This window comes from Haliotis rubra, unplaced genomic scaffold, assembly GCF_003918875.1.
Source record: "Haliotis rubra isolate DU_JTF1 unplaced genomic scaffold, ASM391887v1 Scf1479, whole genome shotgun sequence".
NCBI lineage: Eukaryota > Metazoa > Mollusca > Gastropoda > Lepetellida > Haliotidae > Haliotis > Haliotis rubra.
The window spans coordinates 2,034-29,945 of record NW_025765424.1 but is presented as its reverse complement, the minus strand read 5'-3'; the positions used below and the strand labels follow the sequence as shown (position 1 = coordinate 29,945).

General features: G+C 41.1%; 1 protein-coding gene across 1 annotated transcript in view; it reads right to left on the bottom strand.

Moving 5' to 3' along the window:
* Positions 1 to 18,793, bottom strand: part of LOC124269810 (calmodulin-like protein 7) — a 104,026-nt gene extending 85,233 nt beyond the window's left edge. The window contains exon 1 of the mRNA XM_046704847.1: positions 18,693 to 18,793. The gene's annotated coding sequence lies outside the window, so the exon portion shown is untranslated. The remainder of the gene's footprint in view (positions 1 to 18,692) is intronic.
* Positions 18,794 to 27,912: the final 9,119 nt, after the last annotated feature.

The following is a 27,912-nucleotide window of genomic DNA, read 5'->3' as shown; positions in this document are numbered from 1 at the left end:
AGCTAACCACTAATTTACTTGTCCAATCACTCACTCATTCATTCAATCATTCCCAGTTCCGAGAATAAGCGATATCCTGTGCATATTGATAATCCTTTCATTATGAGCAAGTACAGAAAAAGGCGATTACAGGTCGGAAGTTCCAACAGCTACCGTTGATTAAAGTAAACAGAGGTTTGATTAACGCCAAGTCCAGCCAAGGACGAATCTCGGTACGGTGCAGGAAAGGCCTCTGATTGGGTGTGCCTGACTTGGTATCATGCTTGCACTTAAACAGGTTACAGGACCCGCATGCGCTTTTCCATTTAATATTACGTCAAGGTGTTTTTACATCGGATTGATTTCATTTTTTTCTGTCTCTTTCAAACAAAAAAATAAAAAATAAATTCATCAAACGCTTAAGATCGTTGAAGCTGTCAATCAGGTGTATTTGATGAATTTTAATTGTTAAAAATGTCTTCTTTTTATATTTGAAATCCCTTAAGATTCAAATTCAGTGGTTTAGTTTTACTAGGGGTTACAGAAAGATCACAATTTCCGTTATCTACGGAATCCTATAAGGAACATCGTCGCGATGGTGGCGAGACAGTGAGTTAGTGAGGTAGATGGCATTTAGGCCGTTTTAGAGATATTCCAGCAACATCACGGCGACGACACCAGAAGTGGAATCAACACATTGTACCCATCTGGGGAATCGAACCCGGATCTTCGGTGTAACGGGCGAACGCTTCAAGCACTGGCCTACCTCTCTCGACCTTCCAAGGTTTAGTGTAAGAATGTACAAAGGTAACCATAAGTTTGATCAAAAGCCGCGTTAGTATCATACTGTCATACTGTCGATTTGTCGTTGCGTGTTATCGATATTTCGTTTCTGGACGTATCGCAATATTGCTATATCGTGTTGGAAGATCGCAATATCGTATCGTTCTATCGCTTTTGTCGCAATATCGTGTGAATATCTCAGGACGATATCGGGATGGCCTATATCGGGCTTCGTACGTTAAGGCAACATCTGCGTTACGTACGAATAGGGTGATGTCGTAATGACTTGTTTTCGTACATTTCGGCAGTTGCTGCTTGTACTATACGTTATGCAAGTTTCGTATATTTCGAATTAGAAACTACAAAGGTGAACGGTTTCCAGGTACTTAAAAGAACAGAACAGATGTAAATCTATGGTGAAGTACGATATTTGCCATCGTCTTAGCGCTACGATCACTTTCTGGAACTGGTTCTTTGGTATTTATACTGCTCACAAGGGTTTAGAGACTGTCCGTATCTTTCCTATAACTATTGTTAACTATCAAGGCATGACAGATTATCTATAGGAATATGAAAGACTCAAATGGCCCCTTTACTATTTTACACAGAAACAGAACATCATAACATAACGAAAATACGATACTATGGTCAAATGAGTGAGTGAGTTGGGTTTTATGCCGCTTTTAGCAATATTCCAGCAATATCCAGGCTGGGGACACCTGAAATAGGCTTCACACATTGTACCCATGTGGGGAATCGAACACGGGTCTTCGGCGTGACGAGCGAACGCTTTAACCACTTGGCTACCACACCGCCACACCGAGCCGGGTTCGATTCCCCACATGGGTACAATGTGTGAAGCCCATTTCTGGAGTCCCCGTCGTGATATTGCTGGAATATTGCTAAAAGCGGCGTAAAACCACACACACACTCACTCACTATAGGAAAATGTGAATCCAGTGCATTGGGCTGAAATCTTTCATTTCCAGTTAGAGAGTTAAATAAAATCATTAATTTAAAAAAAATATGTGCTCAAAATGGGGCAAATAAGACATTCAAAATTCATGCACCTGATGCACGCATCGGTTATTTGTTAAAACATAAATAACACTGTTTTTCAATTCTTCGCAGATCCAAATTATACCTTTCAAACATACAATCAGAGCCCTAATGTGACAACAAGGTACCAACCTTTCCATCAACAAATCCACTGGCATCTTAATTAGACATCTCTGCCAGTTCTGGACTGTCTGTGGCTAATCCGTATTCTTAGGCTTTGTTTTATTCTATCTGGTTTAAAGATTTCATCTTTTGAAGAGGAATAACAAGTTCGACGAGAAACTATTCATCAGTTCAACATTTCCAAAACTGCAAATTATCTATTTGAGATTCACTTTAATTGAGTGTTTTCAACAGTAATTGAATTTTATCATTCAAAATAACCGCTAGTTCCAGTTTAATTAGCAAACATCAACCATTATGCACTGTGCAGTAGATGATAATGCGGTTGTACGTGTCACAAACAACGTGTGAAGAGGCCACTACGCCCTCGCTGTTGGCTGTGGTCGTGATGGCTATACACATCCTATCAATCAAAAATGATCAGTTCCAAAGACCGAGGTCTAAATCTCAAAATAGTTAGGAAAAAGGCAGCTCCCTGGTGAAATTAAGTTACTGGAATGTCAGAAAATCAAATAACCTATTCTGTGATCAAAGCATTTGATTCTTATTTTGGTCAAAGTTTAGAGCCTCCATTATCCGTCTATGTCTTCCTGGGCGTTACACTGAGTGTTATTTCATCCAAGCCTGGTCAAAGCTCGGCGACACTGTCGACTAAATAGGAATTATAAACGATTTCAAATGCCTTTTTGGTAAGCAATTTGTGGTGGCTATGCTGTTGGCTTTGTTAATCGTAGATAAGGAAAGGGTGGCAGTTCCCGATGTTTAGAGGTTTTAATACCATCCTTTTTTCTATTTATCTCCCTTTTTCGGCAATCAGTAATTTCTTTAAGCCCTTTCTTTGATCAAAGGTTTTGAACCCTTTGTTTAAAAGGTTTCGTGGTAGACACGTGGATCACCAACACTGACGCATCTGTAGAAAAAGTTGTCTAAATGCCATTCTCTATTTTTACATTACCATATGTTCCCGAGATTTTATTTTTCAGATGAACCATTGACTTGTCGTTGCAGCTATTTGTGACGAGTGACATCGGTAAAGATATGATACACACAGCCTTTCACAAACACATGGTATCAACACTAGTTGAAATTGAGGACGAAAGGAAGAAGTAACTGTTGTATATCTATACAAGTTTCCCCGTTGTTCATCACACCAACTTCCTAATGCCATTCAAGGAAGTTATCAAAACTTGATTTATAAACAAACACGATCATGATATAGCGTCAATCATCCTGTCGAGTCAGCTTTTAGAAGGGGTTTCTTAAAATGATTGTAAGGCTTGCCGTAAACACTAGTTACATAAGAGTAAGTGAGTGAGTATAGTTTTACGCCGCAAAATTCCAGCAACATCACGGCAGGGGACACCAGAAATGGGCTTCACACACTGAACCCATGTGGGGAATAGAACCCGGGTCTTCGGCGTGACGGGCGAACGCTTTAACCACTAGGCTAGCCCACCGTCCCAGTTGCCTGACTACCAAACGCCCGTCCTTAGTGTGTTGTATTAACCGTAGCTCCAGACCAATCAAGTCAGTATGTTGGCTCATGTTAATTTGACGGATGTACTTGAGACGGATGGGGTAGCCTAGTGGTTAAAGCGTTTGCTCGTCACGTAGCCGATCTGGATTCAATTCCCAATGATGGAAGCCGATTTCTGTTGTCTCCTAGAATATTGCTAAAAGCGGCGTAAAACCATCCTCACTGTTTTTTCTTCTGTACTGGAGTACTTGACGAACTACAGACAGATTACTGCACTCGTGTCTCTTAGATACCACGGATGCTCTGTAAGTGGCATTTAGAAGTTGGTGTGATGAACAACGGGGAGAGTTCTATTGATACAAGGGCCCTAGTGGATAAAGCGCCCGCTCGTCACGCCGAAGACCCGGGTTCGATTCGCAACATGGGTACACTGTGTGAAGCCCATTTTGGTGTCCCCCGCCCCGATATTGCTGGAATATTGCTAAAAGCGGCGTAAAACCATACTCACTCACTATAGATATGCGACTTCTGTATTATTAATGTAACGTTTTGTGTAGCTACTATCTTGCTTGGTAACGCTACACCGAAACGTCGTTTACATCAATAAAAAAAGAAGTTGTAGATCCATAGAACTTTCCCCGTTGTTCACCATTGATTTTGCAAAACGAAACGTACTTAACTAGTGAATGCGCGTCACTCTCCTACCCCAGAGTTCCATGAGGCAAGCCAGCAAAGTATCTCTGCCACAGGCCAGAAAAATGTGACGATTCGTCACATCTTGCACCGTCCATTCAATATAATTTACATATTTCTCAACTCTTTTATTTTTGACGAGTCTACACAACTAATTACACATCTTTGATAGAATGGTTTAGTTTCATTGAGAAAATATCCTAAAACATGTAACACTATTTCGATTTGCGTAGCGATCCTTTGTTTACATAGGTTGTACGGCTCCACGTGCTGTCATCGAAGCTGATGGAGAGCAAACGATGCAGCCAGTTTGATATCTAAATATGTACTGTCATAGACCTTACTGTCGCAGTTGTGGAAGAATATATATGTATCAATGTAAAACATTATGAAGAGAGCGCCGAAAAGCTTTCGCGAGACCAGTCTCTTCTTATTATGAACATGCGCGTTTGATTACAAACAAGAGAAAAGTCCGGTCACGTGATATGCAAATTAGCCTGTGGCAGCGATGTTATGTTGACTGTGCCGGAGTGTCAATGCGCGTGAGATACGTTACGAAACAACATTTGTAAGGTACATAGTATCTGGCATCCACGATTGTATTAAACTGTTTCTTACAGCTTTACAATTACAATTACACAAGTTTTGCACTGAATTACACATATCCTTTGTTCTTGTGTCATACATAACATAACGGTCATTTGTGATGTCACAGAGTCTTCTGCTGACTTCCTACACTCAGCACGAGCCTCCTCACAATTGTTTGGGTTTTATCCGTGATAATCAAGAAAAGTGTGAAAATGGAATCAAGATATGAGAATTTATTACTATAGCGAAGTTTCTTCGTCCGAAGAACGGTGGGGTAGCTTAGTGTTTAAAGTGTTCGCTCGTAACGCTGAAGGTCCGGGTTCGATTCCCACATGGGTACAATGTGTGTAGCCCATTTCGCGTGTCCCCCACCGTGATGTTACTGGAATATTGCCAAAAGCGGCGTAAAATCATACTCACTCACTCAATTCTTCATACGATGTTCGACGAAAGTAGTCCGTCATAATCTGACCTTAGATCATCACCATAGAGTGGTGTAGTGGTTAGAGCGTCCGCCCAGACGGCGAAAGGTCGCGGGTTCGATCCCCGACCGCGTCATACCAAAAGACATTAAAATATGGTACTTGTTGGTCCCTGCCTGGCGCTCGGCATTAATGGGTACAACAAGGACTGGTTGGCTCGGAGTCAGTATAATGTGTCTGAGTGGGGTATTCATGCTTCACTGCGGCGTGGTATCTCAGTGGGCTAGCACTATAAAACCAGCTTAAGTCTGGGCTAGTACAAGCAGCCGCACATACACATACACACGCATGCACGTCGTCATATGAGCGAAATATTCTCAAGCACGACATTAAACCCAATTTAACCTCACCATAGAGTAATCAATCAAGGACCAGGATTTAGATCTCACTCAAATGTTTCACACCAGTTATCTCCCCTGGTTCTTCACTCGTGTCAGTAGGACACGTTAGTCATATAGTCGTTCATCCAAACATTCATCCTTCATGCGATTCAAATTAGTGGTCAGCGATTTCAAATATAGCCCTTCTAATCTTCGATTACCAAATAAAATTATCTCAGTTGAAAAAGATAGCTTAAAATCTAAAAAACATTTACTTCATCTGCATTATCTAGTAAAAGAGTATATGTTACATGTTGACATTGTGTATTAAAGAAAGTTCCCGAGAAGATCGTCAGGGGTGACTAATTTCATCGGGTGGTCGGGCTCCTTACTTTGTTGACACGTGTCATCATGTTCCGTTTGCCTTGATCGATGCTCATGCTGTTGATCACTGGATTATCTGGTCCAGACTCGATTATTTACAGACCACTGTCATATAGTTTGAATAATTCCGAGTTCGGAGTTAAACAACAAACGAAAGGTAGGCAGTATAAATGATGCAACTATTGATATACGACCCCACACAGACTGGTTTTACCTTCAAGTGAATTTCAGTCTGTGTGTGATTTCGTATGGGCCTGGTATTGCTGACGAGCTAAACAACAAACCAATTGGACACATCCGTCTGGCATCGTCATTTGACCTTTAAAAGCTATCAATGTTGTTTTGCTTGACTCATTTCCTTTCTAATCGAGGAGTCCTCAGACAAAGCAAACACCTCGGCTTCCATTTATCCATTTAATCCATGTGAAGGAGTGAATGGCTGATGTGGCGAAACACCGGCTGTGATCGCTGTCGGTTGTCTGCCGCTACGTTGGAGAATGAGTTTACTATCACGCCGCTGTAGACGGTGTTTTGTATATATCGTTTGTTTGTTGTTTAACGCCGCAATATTCCAGCAATATTCCAGCTGAATGGTCGCGGTATGCAAATAATCCGGTCCGGACCAGACAATCCAGTGATCAATAATATGAGCATCGATCTACGCAACTGGGGTACGATGACATGGTGTATTCCCAGAGTGGCCTCTCTGTCTATTACGTAATAACCAAATTCAGGGTCCACTCCGGGACAACTCGTTAAGAAGGTGTGAACGTGGGGGACAGTGTGGAACAACTTATTAGGTGTCAAAACAAAGAGTTGACAAACCGATGACAAGTGTCAACCAAGTCAGCGAGCCAAACCATACGATCCCGTTAGTTGCCTCTTACGACAAGCATCGGTTGCTGAAGACCAAATCCAAATCGGATCTTCACGGGTCTTGTTTACATCATCGAGCGTCAGCTGAATGAGGTGGCAAAGAAGTTAAGCGATGTAGGTGTTACAGGTTTACAACGTCAATCAAAACAAACACTGGCATTTTTACGGCTTACTATTTTTACGCACGCACACACGCACAGACACACGCAATGGTGTTGCTGCCTGAGACGTTAATAGCAGTTACGTATATCATATATCCTACACGATGTTATTCCACAAAATCTGGTTGTGCAACCAAGCAAAGCGAGTGAACATGGTTATACGGCGCTTGGATTATTGGAAAATGTTTCGCAAAATATAACATTTTTTTCAGGCTTTAATTTCTTCCCTTGAACATTAATTTCCAAAGCACATCACAGGTTGCCCTCCAGGAAATATAGAGACTAAGTCGCGAATGAATGTCACCTAGCCTTAGGGCCTTCAGTAGCTCTTCAAACCAGGAACCAGCCAGAAATGTCACTGGAATCCCGATGATGACAACAGGCATTGCATAGAAGAGTTGATTATTACTGTAAATGCCTGCAAGACGATTCTGCCATATAATCTAATGAAAGACATTCTTGAAGGAAACGTAAATCGCCGCCTGAATAAGGAAGCACAATGCTGGAAATACTTTGCCTCAATAAACCGAGCATTCGTATGAGATGGCCCTTGTCACCGGGCTCTCGTGCCTCGGCGGCATTACCGTTGGAAACGATGCATTTTTTGTTCTTCGGTGTATCATCTACACCCTTGATCCACTAACATTTCACCAACGACTTTGCTTTCTGTATCTTATGGTGATGATTATTATGATTCCCTTTTTATTATTGATAGTGTGGGTGGTGATTATAACACAGTTGAAACCAATAAAAGTAATACAGAGGGTTCGTGAGATCGGGGCTCATCATGAACTCAGGTTCCCTTGCCCCCTCAACACGCATCCCAGACAGCGAAGGTGACGTCTCCCAGGAAAAAAATGCCTCGTCGTACCCCCTGAGAACTTCTCGGACAAAGCGAAGACGCAACAACTCTGCAGCCTTCTGCGTTTTGCCCAGAGCTTCATAAGGGCTGTGTTCCGTGTCCTGGTTTCGAACCTGCAACCCTTCGCTTACTAGCCTGGCGGTTTTAGGCTACGAAGGATCGCTGTCAGTATGAACCATGTGTTCCTCAAAAGACGGGTAGTGCGGGCAGCGTACGTGCATTGGTAAGTCGCCAGACGCATCCCAGTTGATTTCAACAGTAAATACCAAATAATAAAATTATATCTAAAGTATATCTCCGGTCGGTTCATAATTTGGATCAAAACCTCGTCCCTCCCCAATTTCCCTCCGCCGCCGGCTTACATTTTCAAACAAAACATCGGAGTAGGTTTTGATCTTTCACAAACACCAGGTGTTCTCCTGAAGTCAGTCAACAGACGGAAAGGTACCAAACCTAAGGCACCAAGAGCGCTGGCGAGTTGGACACCTTGATACTTGGAATACAAGCGGAACATTTCGTGAGGGAGGTGCCATGTTTCTCGCGAATTGCATTAGGATCGAAAGAGACAGATAACTCTATAAATGATTGTATTGGGTTTAGCAACGAGGACACGGTCAGGTATGCTGACTTTGTCGGTGTCCTCCCATTTGTGAGAACTCCCAGTTGTGAGACACATTAATTAATGGTTCAGTGCACATAGGTGGTGTTTCCACATCCCTACAATGAAAGTGGGATCAGCCCAGCCCAGTACCCACAGGAGGCATAGTTCATTGATGAGTTGATTAATGAAATAGATTATCAAAGATTATATTTACACAGAAGAAATAGTTCATTGAATATTTTATTTATTCAGAAGAATATGTAATTACGATAACACATTTTTATTGACTATTTTGAAGTTTGAAAGTCATTTTGGTTTAAACATATTTTATTATCATTATCAAAGTGTTTAATTTTTAAGGACATTTATTGGAGTATGTTAATCAATTTATCTTATAAAGTTTCATTAAGTTACCTCCAAAAGATTCAGTTACATAGCAAATCAGTAATTAGCTAGGGTTAATCCATTCTATCAGGCAGGGGTTTATGGTGTGTTTTCTTTGTTAATTACCTACTCCACTGTCTCATAACTGGGAGTATCACAACTGGGAGTTCTCACAAATGGGAGTAGACCCCTTTGTCTAATGCTGTTTAGGGCATATTCCAAAGGAATATTATTCTGTTCATTTTCCATGACGCGTTCCATATTCTGGGTCGCACGGTGAATGGGCCACTTTTTGTTTGTTGTTCAGCACTATAACAGCTATACCGTCATATGATCCTTGGTTGAATATCAAATTCGCCGTTTATGTTTGTGGGGTTTTAACAAAAGTGGCAAATGTGGAAGACTTAGACAACTTTAGCTTTTCATCACCGATCAACCTGACACGATACGATGTAATCGGAATATTGTTCAAAGCAGCAATGAAACAAAGTCATACGCGAAAATTTCGTGCAATCGCGGTTTAAGTACACGTAGTTTACAGATATGGATCTAAACACAAACCCTCCCCTTCAATAATGCCTTTCTTTTACAGAAATACAATTCCAAATGTCACGTATTTTACGCCCCGATCGTAAAGGCGTTGTAATCGAACGAGTCTACGGAAACTAAGATGCAAGCATGATACCTCTGAACTGAGGTATTAGTTTTGGCAAGTCGCCAAAGACATTAGGGCATTCGCAGTTTGCCAAGCTTCTGGGGAATTGCGCTGGTGTTCATACGTGGCAGCTTTACAGTTATATAAATGATTAACTGACATTTCTGCTATACTCCATGCAATATTCAAGCTTAACCTTAGCAGTGCTTTCTTGTGTTTTCTTTTTTCACATCAGGAAACCAATTTGCGATAACATTGCTTTATATTTTTTCAATCACACCTTGATTCATTCATAAAGTATGTCGATGTTGAAACAAACATTTAAAGACTGTATTGATATGTTCTGCTATATTTAGTTGGGTGTTTTATTTTTGTTTTGTTTGTTTTGATTTCTATTGGTGGTGGTGGTTTTGTCATGTTTTTGATTGTTTTTGTCTTGCTCGGATCATAATGTCGTTACATTCAGCCTCTGTGTTCTATAGTACATTGTGCATTAATGTGACACGTGCGCCTATTTGGTGAAACAAGATATCATATGTAGGATTCATATCCAAATGGGCGGATCATGGTTGGGAATTGCCAGAATTGCCTGCAGGATGATCGTTTTGATATGTAAAAAGACACACGGCCAGATTCTTTATATAACTGTATACAGTAAATACATCATGACGTATGGCGAAGCTAGCAATTTGCCAAGAAAGCACATACGTCGCAGCCATTGGGTACAGTGAACAACCCACTTGACAAAATGCACCGAAACCTGAGTGAGTGAATGATCTTGACACCGCTTTGGTCAGTATTCTAGTTCACTGATCGAGGTCAAATATTTATGCCTGTTTGGTGAAACCCATGATACGATCCCGACAAAGCAAGACACAGAATAGGAATTCAAACCCATAATAACAGATTTATAGACCTGTGAGGAATCCGGTTGGAATTGGTCTTCAACAAACCATTCTTGTCGATTGGGTGGTCAGGCTCGCTGACCTGGTTGATGCTTGTCATCGCACTTCGGAAACCAGTGATCATGATGTTAGTCACTGGATTGTCTGGTCCAGACTCGGTTATTTATAGACCGCCGTTAAGGAGCTGGGAAACTGACGAGCGCGGCGTTAAACAAAAATTAAAAATACATATGGCGATGACGTCTTGTTTTGCGTTAGGTGGTCAGAGCTGAAAGGATTAGTACTTAAATTGAGTGAGAGGCGAAGACACCTGTTTGTTTTAGACTGAATGGGTTAGTCACGATTAGTAGCGGGTTATTGTGAAGCGGAACTTGTTGCTATCTGACAAACACCTGTTCCCTCACTGGTGTACCAAATGATTCTTAAGACTAATCACTATTAATGAGTAAGTTGATAATGGACAGGAACCGTTTTCTCGATCGTTTTTCATTAGCAAACCTACACAAAGTATGACATTGCGTGCAACGGTAAACAGTTTCTCACTAAACGGGCATGTACCGATTGAGATCACTCACAGGTGATTGGCCCATTCACTGATGTGCTCCTCATACTGGACAGTGGTGTTAAAGCAGGACATCAAGGACAGTGGTGTTAAAGCAGGACGTCAAGGATAGTGGTGTTAAAGCAGGACGTCAAGGACAGGGGTGTTAGAGCAGGACGTCAAGGACAGTGGTGTTAAAGCAGGACGTCAAGGACAGTGGTGTTAAAGCAGGATGTCAAGGACAGTGGTGTTAAAGCAGGATGTCAAGGACAGTGGTGTTAAAGCAGGACATCAAGGACAGTGGTGTTAAAGCAGGAAAGCAGGACAGGATGTCAAAGGACAGTGGTGTTAAAGCAGGGACGTCAAGGACAGTGGTGTTAAAGCAGGACATCACAACAGTGGATAAAGCAGGACGTCAAGGACAGTGGTGTGTTAAATGTCAGGACGAGTGGTGTTAAAGGACAGGGATGTCAAGGACATTGGTGTTAAAGCAGGATGTCAGTTGGTGTTAAAGCAGGATGTCAAGGACAGTGGTGTTAAAGCAGGACATCAAGGACAGTGGTGTTAAAGCAGGACGTCAAGGACAGTGGTGTTAAAGCAGGACGTCAAGGACAGCGGTGTTAAAGCAGGACGTCAAGGACAGCGGTGTTAAAGTTAAAGCAGGACGTCAAAGCATGACAAAGCGGACATCAAGGACAGCGGTTAAAGCAGGACGTCAAGGACAGCGGTGTGTTAAAGCAGGACGTCAAGGACAGCGGTGTTAAAACAGGAGCAGGACGTCGTCAAGGACAGCGGTGTTACTTTCAGGACGCTGTTGACAGCGGTGTTTTGACAGTTTAAAAATACGTTTCTTTTGTTTCATCATAGTGAAAAGTTAACCATCTTTATTTTAATGAGAAATTGTAATTGCTGTGGTAAATACCAACAGGATCGAACTATTGATCGATACAGGGATCTTTGAATGGCATTTAGAAGTTGAATTCATACGAAAAACAAGATTTATGGATGTCAACTTCTTTATTGCGAATACACATGACGTTTCGGAGTTTATGCTCGCTCCTTCATCCACTACAGATATGATCAAAATAAAATCCTCGCTGTATATGGACAGAAATAATAAGTAGTTGATTGTTTACGATTCTTGCCTCCATCGACGTCTACTGCTATCAACGTCAGCATGGTCCTCTCATTTCCGGGGTGAAAACGACAACCATATCTAACTTAGCATGTCCGAAACTCAGTGCTCTTTGCCGTGTTTAGTCCGAAAACACCACTGCGGACGAACACTTTCCTTCACTATGTTGCGAAATATGTAAAATTTCGACGGATGTGACATGTCGAGTTTCAGAATGAAACTATCAGATTAATTTAAAATACATTTTTTTATAGATACAGAATCCGAACGGTAAAGTGGAACAGTATGTCTTTAATGGACTAAGCTTTTCGACAATGAAAACCTGAAAGCAAATGGTGTTTTATATTTGCAAAGATCTGTCATCACTGATTTTCGGTGAGCAATTCATATCTTTATAGAACAGATTTTATGGATAACAACTTCTTTATGTCGTGAGTGCGACGTTTCGATACAGATTCTTGTACCGTTATCACTCCTGCTTGACAACGGTAGTGAGTGAGTTAAGATTTAAAGTCACATCGGCAATATTTCAGCCATATCGTGACGCTGGACAACGGTACAAGACTCTGTATCGAAACGTCGCACTCACGAAATAAAAGTTGTTATCCATAAAGTTTGTTCTATATTGTACGTCTCAACTTCTAAAATGCCACTCAAACAAATTCATATCTTTGTTAATTCCCTTTGCCTTATTTGTTCGTTTTGTTTTGTTTTGCATCCAGTAATATTCCAGCTACCAAGTGGAATGTGTTTGGGCTGATGATTGACATTGGGTATTTTCTGTCGATATATTTAAATACTTTTTAATATTCTCATATTCACACAGCATATTGTTGTTCGTGAAATGCATTTGAAAAGCAACAAAAATTCTTTGTGTTATTTTATCGGATTTCGTCGCACTTCGCCTTTTCGAACTGCACGTTAAACATGAAATCAGCGTTCAGCTTGGCCGTTAGTGAGTGTTATTCTAAAAGCACAGCGCATGATCTCTGTTTGTCATCATTAATTTAGTGTTTGGCTCAAATCGAGCATGTCATCAATTATGTACGTCCACACGTCTTGTCAACATGACTGATAAACCTGAGAAAAATTAACCCTTGGTTCAGTTTCATGGAACGATCGTAGGACTTCGACCTTCTATACAAAATTCACTTTTTAAAACGAAAATCTAATAAGTAATAATTCTTTGTTCACTGTCGAACCTCGGTCATCCAGACACTTGTGTTTTCTCATATTATCCGGAGTTTCTGGGTAACTGAATCCCTTGTAAACTGACTTGAGTTACCTCCCTTAACCTAATTCGGCCCAAAAGCCGGATGTTCAATAAGGATCGAACCCTGCTGGTTATATTAGTTACTTTAACCAGAGACCATATAATAGAGGTCTAGTATATGGTATCTGCTTTAACCGATGAATTATACGTCTAATGTGTTCTGTATCGTAAAAAATATGTTTATGAATTGTGTATAAAACATGTATTGTGCGAACCTTTATCATAACCCATCTTTTGTCAATACACTTAATACACGTGCGGTGTGTACCGTGCTTGAACAAAGGAGTTTATAATTGCTGCATCATTTTAGCTTTTATATAGAACAAATGTTTAAGGAAGAAGCAAGTATTGTATGTGTGCGTGCGTTCGTGCGTGCGTGCGTGATTGCTAACCCGGACATCATATTTCGAACCCAATGATACCTGTGAAGGTCCGGGGTAGAATATTGGTCTTCAGTAACCCATGCTTGTCGTAAGAGGCGACTAACGGGATCGGGTGGTCAGGCTCGCTGACTTGGTTGATACATGTCCTCGGTTCCCAATTGCGCAGATCGATGCTCATGCTGTTGATCACTGGATTGTCTGGTCCAGACTCGATTATTTACAATCCGCCGCCATATAGCTGGAATATTGTTGAGTGCGGCGTAAAACTAAACTCACTCACTCACTCCACTCACTCTAACCCAGTGAGATACAATGCCGGAGTTGAACACGATTTTTCAACTCAGACAGTCGACCAGTCCTTGTTTCATCCTGTTAATGGCGAGGTTCAGCCAGGATAAAAACAAGTAACAACTTTTGACGTATTTTGGTCTTACGCGGCCCGTGGAGTTATAAAACCCCTTATAATTGTTAGCGACGCTTTCTTCAGACGCAATAGGTATCAGCCCCGAAGGAATTCACGGTACGGATATATCCCCAGTGTTGTAAGAGACTGATCGGATTGGATGTTCGACAGGGGCGGTGCTTACGTTATCAATCCCTGGTTTGCCCGATCAACCGTGACACATCGTTATATTCAGCTGTGTTGAAGACATCGCCCATGAACATATAGTCCAAGGTATTTGTTGCGGTGTAGTAGTTGTTGTTGTTGTTGTTGTTGTTTTGTTGTTATCAACCAATCATTTCACGACCTTGTCCCAGTGAGAGGGAAAATGGCAACATGTCTGACCAATGGGCGTTCACTTCATTCTTACGCTGCACAGCAGATGATTGTATTAACCGATGCTCGAGAAACATTGTGTCAAAATTATGATGAACAAACAATGGGTGTCGATCCAAAATACATTTCACTCTGTGTTTGTTTGTTTATTGGTTTGTTTGTAATGAACTATGTTGTAGCCTAACAGACAGGGCAGCCATATTGGAAATCTGGATTTTTTTAGCTATTATTTCAATTATTATTGTAACATTTAATATGATTATTTATTTCCTCGTATAATTCTTAAAAGTTATATGTTGTTTGTTTGTTGTTCCACGCCAATCTCTGTTTAACGCAGTATGCAAATAACCGAGTGTGGAACGGAATCGGATGATTAACACGAAATTACGTATTAGAAAGTGAAAATGTAAGGGTAGAACTGATGTAGTTTAGGGGTTTAAACGGTTCAATTTAATCTAAGACAACCAGACCACTGATTGCACCCTCAGCATCGATCAACACAACGTGGCTACGACCACACGCATAAAAAAGGCAACGAACGTGATCACCCGATCCCGTCAGTTTCTTTTTACGAAAAGCATGGAAGGCTGAAGATCTGTTTTAACCTGGATGCTGATGGGGTTACAAACATGGTTGATGAAGACCAATTCTAACCCAGCGTTCACGTGATTATTAGTACAGCTTGCAGAAGACACAGTCTAACTCGTAACTTCGCGTGGTTCAAAGTATGGGCTGCTGAAGAATAATTCTACCCCGTATCATCGTGGGGTTAAAAGTATGGAATGCGGAAGACCAATTCTAAACCGTATCTTCATGGGGTTAAAAGAATGGAATGCGGAAGACCAATTCTACCCCGTATCATCGTGGGGGTTAAAAGTATGGAATGCCAAAGACCAATTCTAAACCGTATCTTCATGGGGTTAAAAGAACGGGTTGCAGAAGACCAATTCTAACCCGTATCTTTGCGTGGATAAAAGCATTGAATGCTGAAGAATAATTCTACCCCGTATCTTCATCATTATGGGGTTAAAAGTATGAAATGCTGAAGATTAATTCTAACCAGTATCTTCATTGGGGTTAAAAATATGGAATGCTGAAGATCAATTCTAAACAGTATCTTCATTGGGGTTAAAAGTATGGAATGATGAAGATCAATTCTAAACAGTATCTTCATGGGGTTAAAAGTATGGAATGCTGAAGATCAATTCTAACCTGTATCTTCATGGGGTTAAAAGTATGGAATGATGAAGATCAATTCTAACCAGTATCTTCATTGGGGTTAAAAGTATGGAATGCTGAAGATCAATTCAACCTGTATCTTCATGGGGTTAAAAGTATGGACTGAAGATCAATGCAACCCGTATGTTCATGGGGTTAAAAGTACGGGTTGATGAACACCGATTCTAACCCCAACATTCATGAGGTTAAGAGTACCTACGGGTTGAAGAAGGCATTCTAACCGGCATCTTCGCATGGTTAAACGTATGAGTGGCAGAAGACCAATTCTCACCTCAGTGTTCGCGGGGTTAAAAGCGTGGGTTTGCAGAAGACCAATGGTTCCAACAATACCGTGGGATAATTCAGGACAATCTTCCCCGAATATTCACAGGGAGGTCTACGTCTGGCACTACCAGGAATACCATTGACACTTCAAACATTAGAAGCATACATTACTGTAAGAGCGTATATACAAGAACATTTGTTTTCCTGTCTGTCAAATAAGGATAACACGCAAAGCCATGATTGAGCTGTCGGTATTAATCACTTGAGCGACAAATACTTAAATCAATATTGTAAACCAAAACTCACTGTGTTCTTTAATCTGATTGGTTGAAAAACGTGATCAAATGGTATTCGATTCCCGGAAATTCGCTGCGTATTAATACATACAAACATCGCTCACACCATTGTATTGATACGTCGTCAGCTGTGATGACGTCATTCAAATCATATTATGACGTAAAGTCCGAATGACGTCACAAATGAGCAGTTCCAGATGCTACCATGAGAGACAGCCGAAACGGCCGGTTGATAACATTTCACTGCTGTGCCCGTACACGATGTCAATGAGTGCAGACACAAAAACGTGTGTGGACCTTTTGGTTTACTTTTGTGTTTACAATGTCGAAAAACATCATGTGTTGGCCAATTTCCGGGTGTTATTGAGTATTTGACGCCGTCGGTTCCAAATGAATTCCCGTGCTTCAAATTGGCCAACACATGATGTTTATCTCCTAAATATATAGCTCAGAAAAGACGACCATGGAAGAATATATTATTCATTAATGTCGCCTTGAGTATCTCTGTACGAAAGCATCTCTTAAACAAGAAACAAAGGAGCGCGTCGTGCAAAGTCAAGTTAAATTTTATGACGTTAACTAATAAGTTACTAATATACACTTATAGATGTATACACCTATACTCAGTCCGTTATGCAGGGTTTGAAACACCCAACATACCAACAAGCGTCAAAAGATCTGGACATGTTGACAATATGATTAACCGTTGATGAATACGTGCCTATGACACACTGACTGGATGTTTTATACATCAAAGTCCGTATAGATGTATATTGGTTGTTGGTTGCTTTTGGGGCGGTGGGGTAGCCTAGTGGTTAAAGCGTTGTCTCGTCACGCCGAAGACCCGGGTTCGAATCCCCACATGGGTACAATGTGTGAAGCCCATTTCTGGTGTCCCCCGCCGTGATGTTGCTGGAATATTGCTAAAAGCGGCGTAAAACCAAACTGAGTCAGTCAGTCAGTTGGTTGCTTTTAGCCGCAATAACTTAGTATGTATGTAGTGTTCCGTTTGTTTGTTCTTTAACGCCGTACTCAGCAACATTCTAGCTACATATCGGCGGTAAATAATCGAGTCTGAACCAGGCAGTCCTGTGATCAACATCATGAGCATCGATCTACTCAGTTGAGATAAGATGACATGTGTTAACCAAGTCAGCGAGCCTGACCACCCGATCAGGTTTTGCCACCTCTTAGGAAAAGCATGGGTACCTGAAGAAGACCAATTCTAACCCGGATCTTCACAGCCCATAAAGTGTTCAGACAGACAGACAAGCGTGAGGTTTCAAATTTTAAATTTTGCACAGTTTTATTTTCAGATAGAGCCCTTGATCGCGTACTTTTAATTAACGTGCGCGCGGTTGCCCTTGATACTGCCATCATCCGCCTGAGGACATACCCCAGGTTCCGGGTTCGGCATTCACTCCACACCCGTGACGAACCTACAAACAGCTTCCTTGGGATTTGTCAGGGGACTTTGTTGGCCAGCCATATGCCTGTATGCTCTATGATAATATGAGATAATCGGCGGTGACCTTGTATGTGGTTTGCCATTTTCATCTCACAGTTAAAAATACCTGCCTATAATACTAGCGAATGGAACAACGACGGGATGCAAAATTGCGTCAACATGTAGCTGCTCAGTCAGATGTCCATTTACAAACACTGTATCTGTTCAGGAATGTGTAATACCGCCGGATACTGTGCCATCCGCTCCCTCATCCCCAATAATGGTCATTTCTTTGTTCATTGAAATACTGTCGCCTCGGACGCAACTTCGAGCGTGCGCTTAGCTCACTTGTATCAGTGATCACCGCCTCCTTTGATGCACGTGCATCGCCTGTTGTTCATGTATGATGTGAAATTTTAATGAGACTAGACGTTGCTTTCAGACGTATGTTGTAAAAGTGCACCTCAGTGATAACTGAATCTATATATCTAGTTCCCTCGTTTTGTTTCAATAGTGATCTTCATATCACAAGGACGTGTACCGTCGCTATCAGTATACATTGTAGAAAGTGTTTCCAAACTGTCTGACCAATGTGACAGAGAAGACGTAGATCAGCATCACACAAGAAGAAACTTGTGTGGAACTGGCACATGTACTTAAACGAAAACTTCTACTCTGATTCTGACATTATGCAAATGTGTTCACTTTCCTGCTATTACAATCATACAGAAACACGCATAATGTCATGCAATTATAAGCAAAGCTTCATAAACCTTATTAGCAGATTATGAACCCAGTTTAAATGTGCAAGATTGGTTTTGACTAGTAAGCAATATCCGCTGTATGTATATAAAACAATTTTGCGAACACCTCTTGGAGATTTACCTAGTGTCAAACAAGCAAAAATAATATTAATATCCAGTATAGTTCCATTACCATTGCATATATACAACTGTGAAAAGTCCATCTCTTGGCATTGAAATGAGGAAGTAAAGTTTACTTACGCGACTTGAGTAAATGGACAGAATAGCGTCCCCAGAATGTTCCCGCCAGAATTACTCCAAGGCTTCCGCACCAAAGGAATGTTTAGCTAAACTTCACGGAACCTGAAAGCTTGGCGTAGTAATACAATGTGACACTGCAATTAAACTGGCCAATAGCGAGCCATCGGCGCCTACGCCTTGTAGCAGTAGTCGTCGCACTATTTCTTCCTGTTCAGAGCTATTTTATTCCGTCAGCGTAACAAAGGTGTGAAAAGGCTTACGCGCAAGCAGATCGGTCCACACAGGCATACAAGCGTGAGGAGCTGTCGACGAGTGTGTTGCCACAGCCATGCAGTTGTCAGTCGCACCGAAACAATTTACATCCAAGGGATGATTTAGATCAGTGTCGGTCGGGCAAACAACCGGATGTTTCTTCTGCCAAATGCAATACAGCGTGTCGATTTAATTAAGAGAACAGCGACACTGGTCAGAATACAGGAATAGGCTTTGGAAATATATTTAGAAGCCCGTTGTAGATATTCTTCTCAGTTTGGTTTTATCGAGTAGTCTTGTCTGGAAATAGCGGCTCCGAAATGAGTTGCTTACACACGATCGACCGTGCATATTGGCACGAGACGGCTTCTGGCGTTGAGCAGAGAGGTAGAACCGACGGGACAATACATTGCTGGATGGTGGGATGGTTGGTTAAACAGGAAAACAAAGCTTTAATTATGATTCCGTTAATCTTAGAACAGAAATCATCGTTGTAGTTTCAAAGTGGTATTTATTTGTTTATTTTACTTTGATCAGACTATATTTTCGTTTTATGAAGGATTTTGCGAAAGTGGTAAATTTGGAAAAAAAATAGTTTCTTTTGGATTTTTATGCACATTATTTTCGAGGAACCAAACACTGACAACAAATTGTACTTTTCATTAGCTTACATGCAGGGTGTGAAGCCCATTTCTGATGTCCCCTGCCTTGATATTGCTGGAAAATTGCTAAAAGAGGCGTAAAACCATACTTACTCACTCACATGCAGGGTTGGGATGTGAATGTGAGGGGTCTGCTATAACCCCGATTCACTTACTCACTCACTCACTATTTTGAAGCATTTTAACTTTTAGATTCGTGCATATATAAATAATCGGACAAACCAAGCTCAAACGTATTATAATAATAATAATAATAATAATAGTAATACTGTAACCTGGAGGCACCATGGGTCCTTGATTATGACGGTGCAGTGCATGAGAAAGTAACTAGGTCGTTTGTCTGCTACATCTCACCAGATTGTTATCAAAAGGTCCAAATCTAATACAGCTCCAGGGCCTGATGGCATTCGAAACCGGTGCTGGAAACTGTTCCCCTGTGTCCAAACACCATTACTTCACTGTTTCAATACTCTCGTGGACACAGGTGATGTTCCTCCATGGTTCTGCAAAGGTCGCACAATACTCCTCCCCAAGAAAGGAGACGTGACTGATCCCAAAAACTTCCCCCCTATCACATGTTTAAATACACAATACAAATTATTCACAGGGTGTTTGACAAACCTCGTGTCATCATACTGCTCTGCAAATGATATACTTTATACAGAGCAGAAGGGGGCGAGAAAGGGAATGTTGGGGGTGCAAGGATCAACCTCTTGTACAGAAAATGATTTTGGAAGAGGCTAAAACATACCACCGCAACCTCTCCATGTGCTCGATTGACTACAAAAAAGCACACGACTCTGTCCCTCATGAATGGATTCTGAAGTCTCTTCGTTGTATTGACCTACCGGAGCGACTACTTGATTTACTCAAGTCTTTAATGAGTTGCTGGTCGACTCAACTTGAGATGTACTCGCAGGTGCAGACTTTGGAATCTATTCCAATCAGAATGGGAATTTTCCAGGGTGACTCCTTCAGTCCTTTGCTCTTTTGTTTGTCTCCAAATCCTTTGAGCTTTCTGGTCAACAGAGAGGAGGGTTAGCATCCTGGACCTCCTCAGCACAGATCCCCAACACCGCTTACTCATCTTCTTTACATGGATGACATCGAGCTCCTTGCCAAAGGAGATACCAATTTGAAAGAACAGGTTCTCCTTGTCGAGTCCTTTTCTAATGATACTGGCATGACACAATTGGACTCGACAAATGTAATACTCTTCATTTGAAACGTGGCAAGGTAGTTAATGGTGGATCGGTCAAGTTACAGAAGGGGGAGGGGGGGGGGGGGGAGTTATTGAGCATCTTGTGGAAGGTCAGGCCTACACCTATCTTGTGCAAGTGCAAGTTCGAGACAAGCTCCAGAATGCCCAAATTCAAGACAAACTTCGGGCCGAGTACAAATCTCGCTTAAATAAAATCTGGAGCTCAGAGCTAAATGCTCGAAACAAGGTCAAGGCCACCAATACTTTTGCTGTGCCAGTCCTCTCCGATTCCTTTGGAGCAGTTGATTGGACAAAAGACAACAAGACATTCTGAGTGTTGACCGCCTGACCAGAAGGATCATGTCTGATAACAGAGCCCACCACCCTCGTTCCTCTCTCAACCGTTTATACATGCCAATCAATTCTGGAGGTCGGGGTTTGATTAATGTGGAGGCTCTTCATGATAGAATTCTTTTGTGTACTTTTGCACATATTTATTTGTCGGATGATCCTCTGGTGATGCATGTCAAGATTCATGATGAAAGCAAGCAATTCCACAGCTATTTTAAGCGTGCCAAGGTTGTTGGACAGAATCTGAAATTTGAGGTTGATTTTGCTGACGGCGATGTACTGCTGGACGGTACAGCGATGGGAGTAAACCAGGTGAAGTCCTTCACCAAGTCTGCCCAGAGTCGGTCTTTTGTGGAGAGGCTTTCTGAGAAGCCATTGCATCGAGTGTACATGCAGTGTGGGAACAGAATAGCAATCCCTCCGACTCCTTCGCCTGGATGAAGTCAGCTGGTCTCAAATGTGAAACTGAGGGCTTCCTTTTTGCTGCTCAGGACCAGTCACTTCCCACTCGTAATCGCCAAAATGTGATTCTTAAGGAAAATGTTAACATGAAATGCCGACTGTGTAATGAATTTATAGAGACTGCCCAACACCTTGTCAGTGGATGCCCTTCCTTGGCACAAACAGCATATCTTAAACGACATGATAGCATGGCTCGTTGTTTCTACTATCGTCTTCGTCATGCCTGTGGCTTTGACTCCGAGGTCCATCCATGGTACGACCCTGAACATGTCCAGGGCTTCATGGAAAATAATGCTTTCAAACTTCTGTGGAATAGGCCCATATACAGCCTCAGAAGAATTCCTGCCAACAAACCTGATCTTGTGCCTTTGATAAAGCCAGCCAATGAATATATTTATGTCATTGAATTTTCTGTCCCTTTTGACAGCAATGTGATTAACAAGATTCAGGAAAAGCATGATAAATATGCGGACCTCGCCTTTGAATGTCTCGCTTGCATCCCAAGTCGTCAGGCTCCCCATTGTTCTCGGTGCCCTTGGTTTGGTACCTCCTGATCTCTTGGCGCAGATCATACTGTTTATTTCAAAAGGTACCCAGCACAACATGTCTGTCGTGAAAACTATGTACCTACGACAGCTGTTCAGTATGGTGGTGTCATCGCATTCCGATGACGTCTTTATGCGATCAACCACCTGATTGGCCTGGACCAACCAGGCTATGTACAAGCCATTATACCACAGTTGGAACATTGAGGATATAATGCGATACCATTCATAAAGGTAACACTTGAAGGCTGTATTGGATAATGTTTCCGTTATATCACTGTTTGTCAGCTTGGTGTGGGTGCCCGAACTGTTACAACGTCAATCATAGACGTTTGATTGATTGACTCACTCACTCACTCACTCACTCACTCACTCACTCACTCACTCACTCACTCACTCACTCACTCACTCACTCACTCCACCACTCACCCACCCGCCCACCACCCACCCACTCACTCACTCCACTCACCCACCCACCCACTCCCCACTCACTCACTCACTCACATGTACACTGATTCACCCAGCCACCCACGTAATCACTCGTAATTTTATTGAAACATCGGTCGATAATATTAGCCGCAAATTCTGCATTTATATTTTAAGTTTTTCTGTATACTGTATCACAGTTTTCCAAAGGCAAGGCTGTAAAACTGTATTTTGTCAAATGGACAAACTCTTCTGTCTTCCTTCTATCCGGGTCAAGAGTAACAACTAAGGACAACGTTTGTTTACAATTTAATATCGATCCTGCATGAACTTCATCTCTGCTGAGCAGTGGATCGAACTTTCATAACGCCTTGTCCAGAGCACTTCTCACCCCTCAACGATAATTGACATTTCCCAAGTATTCTGTAAACCCGCACTGCCAACTCACAACCTTCCCACGGCATGTGATGCGACCACGAGAGCATGTGGTATTTAGAAGGTGTTAGACTGGCATGATCACAAACACGAGCGTCAAGTCGTCAAGGCATCTTTACCTTGTTTCGATCTCAGTCTCCATGATTCACACATGTTCCCTGAAGTCACAACTTTCAGCTCAAGCATGTCTCATGATTAGATTAAGAATGTTGTCCCGCACAAGCTTTCATCTCTGGACTTTTTATCGACAACACTCTTGTTTTTTGCAATTTACACCTCTTCTAAGTCGAGTGCCTATCTTTCCCATTGTTGAAATCTCATTCTCCCTGATTCACATATGACAGTAGCATCAAATCTTCAGGCACAAACATATCTTATTTTGGTTAAGACATATTAACTCGCTCAAGCTTCTATTTGCAAACACTGATGATAAATTTATCGACTGCACTCTTGTCGTATGACTTCCCCACCTTCCCGTGTTTGTGGGAAGCCACTTATCAGCAGGAGCAGACGCTGCACTCGTCAGTTGCATATTCTTGTTTCATGATCTGCACCACCTGCCCGTGTTTATGGGAAGGTGGTGCATCCGGGTCAGTGCTGCAGTCTTCAAAGTGATTTGGCGCGTGGGGCTGGATACCTCTTTGGCTGTGTGGTGTCAGTCACATATTCCTGAATATGAAAATATTTTCTAAATGTGTAGCTATTGTCTCTTGATTTGGCATTGTGTTTCTTCTGAACTCCGAAAATAAAATTATTTGTGCAGTAATAGGCAAACTATCAAGAAGAAATATTATAACTACTCAACTGCATAAGCCACCGCATTATTTACAGTGTTAATTTGCATCACAATGTTTGTCAAGAGCTGGCTATTAGATTAATCTTACTGTCGGCTTTATGTTTTATGCTCATAAATGCAGTGTCCACAGTGGTTTTACGTTATACGCAGATTTACACAGTGTGCATAGTGGTTTTACGTTATACGCAGATTTACACAGTGTGCATAGTGGTTTTACGTTATACGCAGATTTACACAGTGTCCACAGTGGTTTTACGTTATACGGGGATTTACACAGTGTGCACAGTGGTTTTACGTTATACGCAGATTTACACAGTGTCCACAGTGGTTTTACGTTATACGGGGATTTACACAGTGTGCATAGTGGTTTTACGTTATACGCAGATTTACACAGTGTCCACAGTGGTTTTACGTTATACGGGGATTTACACAGTGTGCATAGTGGTTTTACGTTATGCGCAGAGTTACACAGTGTGCATAGTGGTTTTACGTTATACGCGGAGTTACACAGTGACTGTGCATAGTGGTTTTACGTTATGCGCGGATTTACACAGTGACTGTGCATAGTGGTTTTACATTATAAGCGGATTTACACAGGGTGCATAGTGGTTTTACGTTATGCGCGGATTTACACAGTGACTGTGCATAGTGGTTTTACGTTATAAGCGGATTTACACAGTGTGCATAGTGGTTTTACGTTATACGCAGATTTACACAGTGTGCATAGTGGTTTTACGTTATACGCAGATTTAAACAGTGTGCATAGTGGTTTTACGTTATACGCAGATTTACACAGTGTGCATAGTGGTTTTACGTTATACGCAGATTTAAACAGTGTGCATAGTGGTTTTACGTTATACGCAGATTTACACAGTGTCCACAGTGGTTTTACGTTATGCGCGGATTTACACAGTGACTGTGCATAGTGGTTTTACGTTATACGCAGATTTACACAGTGTGCATAGTGGTTTTACGTTATACGCAGATTTACACAGTGTGCACAGCGGTTTTACGTTATACGCGGAGTTACACAGTGTGCATAGTGGTTTTACGTTATACGCAGATTTACACAGTGTGCATAGTGGTTTTACGTTATACGCAGATTTACACAGTGTGCATAGTGGTTTTACGTTATACGCAGAGTTACACAGTGTGCATAGTGGTTTTACGTTATACGCAGATTTACACAGTGTGCAAGTGGTTTTACGTTATACCCAGATTTACACAGTGTGCATAGTGGTTTTACGTTATACGCGGAGTTACACAGTGTGCATAGTGGTTTTACGTTATATGCGGATTTACACAGTGACTGTGCATAGTGGTTATACGTTATGCGCGGATTTACACAGTGACTGTGCATAGTGGTTTTACGTTATAAGCGGATTTACACAGTGGGCACAGTGGTTTTACGTTATAAGCGGATTTACACAGTGACTGTGCATAGTGGTTTTACGTTAACAGCGGATTTACACAGTGGGCACAGTGGTTTTACGTTATAAGCGGATTTAAATCTCTTGTGTGCACAGCCGTTTTGTCTAATGTGTGAATATACACAGTGTGCACAGTGGTTTTACGTAATGAGCGGATTTACACAGTGTGCACAGTGGTTTTTCGTTATGAGGAGATTTACACAGTGTGCACAGTGGTTTTTCGTTATGCGGAGATTTACACAGTGTGTACAGAGGTTAAATTGGCCAGCTGATTCGTACATGTGTGGACTTATACAGTGGACATAACACTTTCAGGTTTATGCGGAGATTACACAGTGCATAAACCGGTTCTTATGTGGAATTACACCTTGTGCACAGCGTAGATTCCGTTCATACAGTGCAGGTGTTAACGTTTACACCTCAATGAACGCAAATAAAAGTTAAAATCAATTCCACATTAACCCATTGAATATGTATACTGTGTTAACAACATAAATATTAGATAACCTGAAAATTGAATCTTACGTTGAAAAGACATATTATATGATCGTTAGATGTAGTCATTTAACTGATTTAATATGCTTTTGCAATCAGTTCAAAGTATGATTTACTCACAATTTTCCTTTATAAAGAAAGAACCTTACGATAAAAAGACATATTATAATTTTGATCATCAGATGTAGTAATATATTTGATTTAATATACTTTTGCATTATCTACTCACAATTTTCCTTATGGACAAAACACCAAAATACCACTTATTATAGCAAGTGGCCTTGATTACTTTCCCATTTAGATGAAACTGAGGTAAGGTTTATTTTTGTAATACATTAATGATTTTCGTCTCGTTGAGAAAAAAATATCTCATTTTCGAAAATAAGTAATTAGGTCACAAGATTTAGGTTGAGAATCTGAACATTTCTATGAACACTGTCCCGGCAGAATGAAACATTGTGACGAATCCGTGAGGTTAGAACACCGACACAGATTTTTTCAGTTTGGGCAATTGATTTATTCCTTTGTACATCCTAATCGCGTGAGCTGGCGATTGCCTATGAAGTTGCCGTCCACTAGTTTGCTATTTCTGGCTTTCATAATAATGAAAGGCGCATGTTTCTGACAATCTCAGCTTAAGGAGCAAATTCATTAAAGAAAAGCTTGCTGAATACCACAAGGAAGTTAAAATCAGCGCTGATATTTTTCAGTTATACATTCATAATCAAATTGATTTCATGAGCACTGCCGTGTACGTTTGTAAATCTATACATGTATTGTAAAGGAAGTCCATATTGTAAACAATCCATATCGTGATGACAATCCATGCTGTAACAAATCAAAGCTGGTAATCTGAGCTGAATGTTACCGATAGTCTAAATTTCTCGGAGCTTTGGGAATTTGAAACAAAATTAACTTCAAGTTCTTAACTCTATTTACTCAAAACCATATAAAACTCCCCACAACATGGGATTAAACACGACTGAGAGCTCGTGGTAAATCAGAACGCTTATATGGGTATTGTATATGACGTAAGACTTTTGCAACTAAATATACCCTAAAGAGTAAAACTGCATGAAGGAGTGATGCTTGGGCAAAATGATAACCTTTCCAACAGTCAATATTTCGAACAAAATACTAGACAGAGAACTGATCAATGAGTTTAAGAAAATTCCTGCGAGCTGGTAAGTATTCAACAATTGGGTCCACAAAGTTAAATTCAGGTATCATTTAAACACGAATTCGATATTATTAGTTATAGGTGTGGGTAGATACCTGTCATATTTCAGTATGAGGAAATTTTCAAATTTGATGCATCAGTGAAACGCTTTGTCCGATAAAACATATTTTGGCTTGATTGTAGGTGAACAATTGTCTTGCTTTGCATGTGCTTGTGACAGGGTAACTCCTTGTATCAATTTTGTAATCGTTCAGTAAACACTAACTAATGATAAAATCCCAATCGCACAATAGACTCGAAAAATGTTTGTCTAGCTTAAAACACAGATGCGACTTAACACACACACACGCACGCACACGCACACACACACACACTTATATACTAGGGGACAGATATGTTTGTAATCAATACGCAGCATCTTCTTATCAATTATATTTACAATTTTTGCCTGTTTATCATCAACGTTCTGTCGCGACATCATCACGATAATCTGATCTGATCTGTTTACAAACCAAGACAGGGATGATGGTTTTGCAAGGATATAATGAAACATGCGATACTGAAGCCTGTCTTCGTTTGAGAAAGAGTGGTACACGGTAGCCATTATTTGCTGATAATGAACTGCATATCAATGGCGTGTACCTTCCTGAATGAATGTGGAGTTCCCACGCCTACAACCGACTTGTCAGATACACATGCGACTTCAGGAGTCTCTGTGATCCTTTCAAATCCTTCCCACAACCAGGCTTAAAAGGAATCCATAGTTAGCCATTACAAAAATCCACAGACATGATTGACCATAGAAATGAAGTGTGTACCTCATCGCCTTAAGACATTCTCGTTTTGTAAACTATGTATTACATTAATCAGCCACTGTGCGTTCCGCGACACATTTCGTAAAATTCCTCAGGCAAGAATTATTGTTCTAATGTAAACTGTGTAAAAGGTAAGACATACTTACCCTCCTCAAGAATACTTAGTTTTC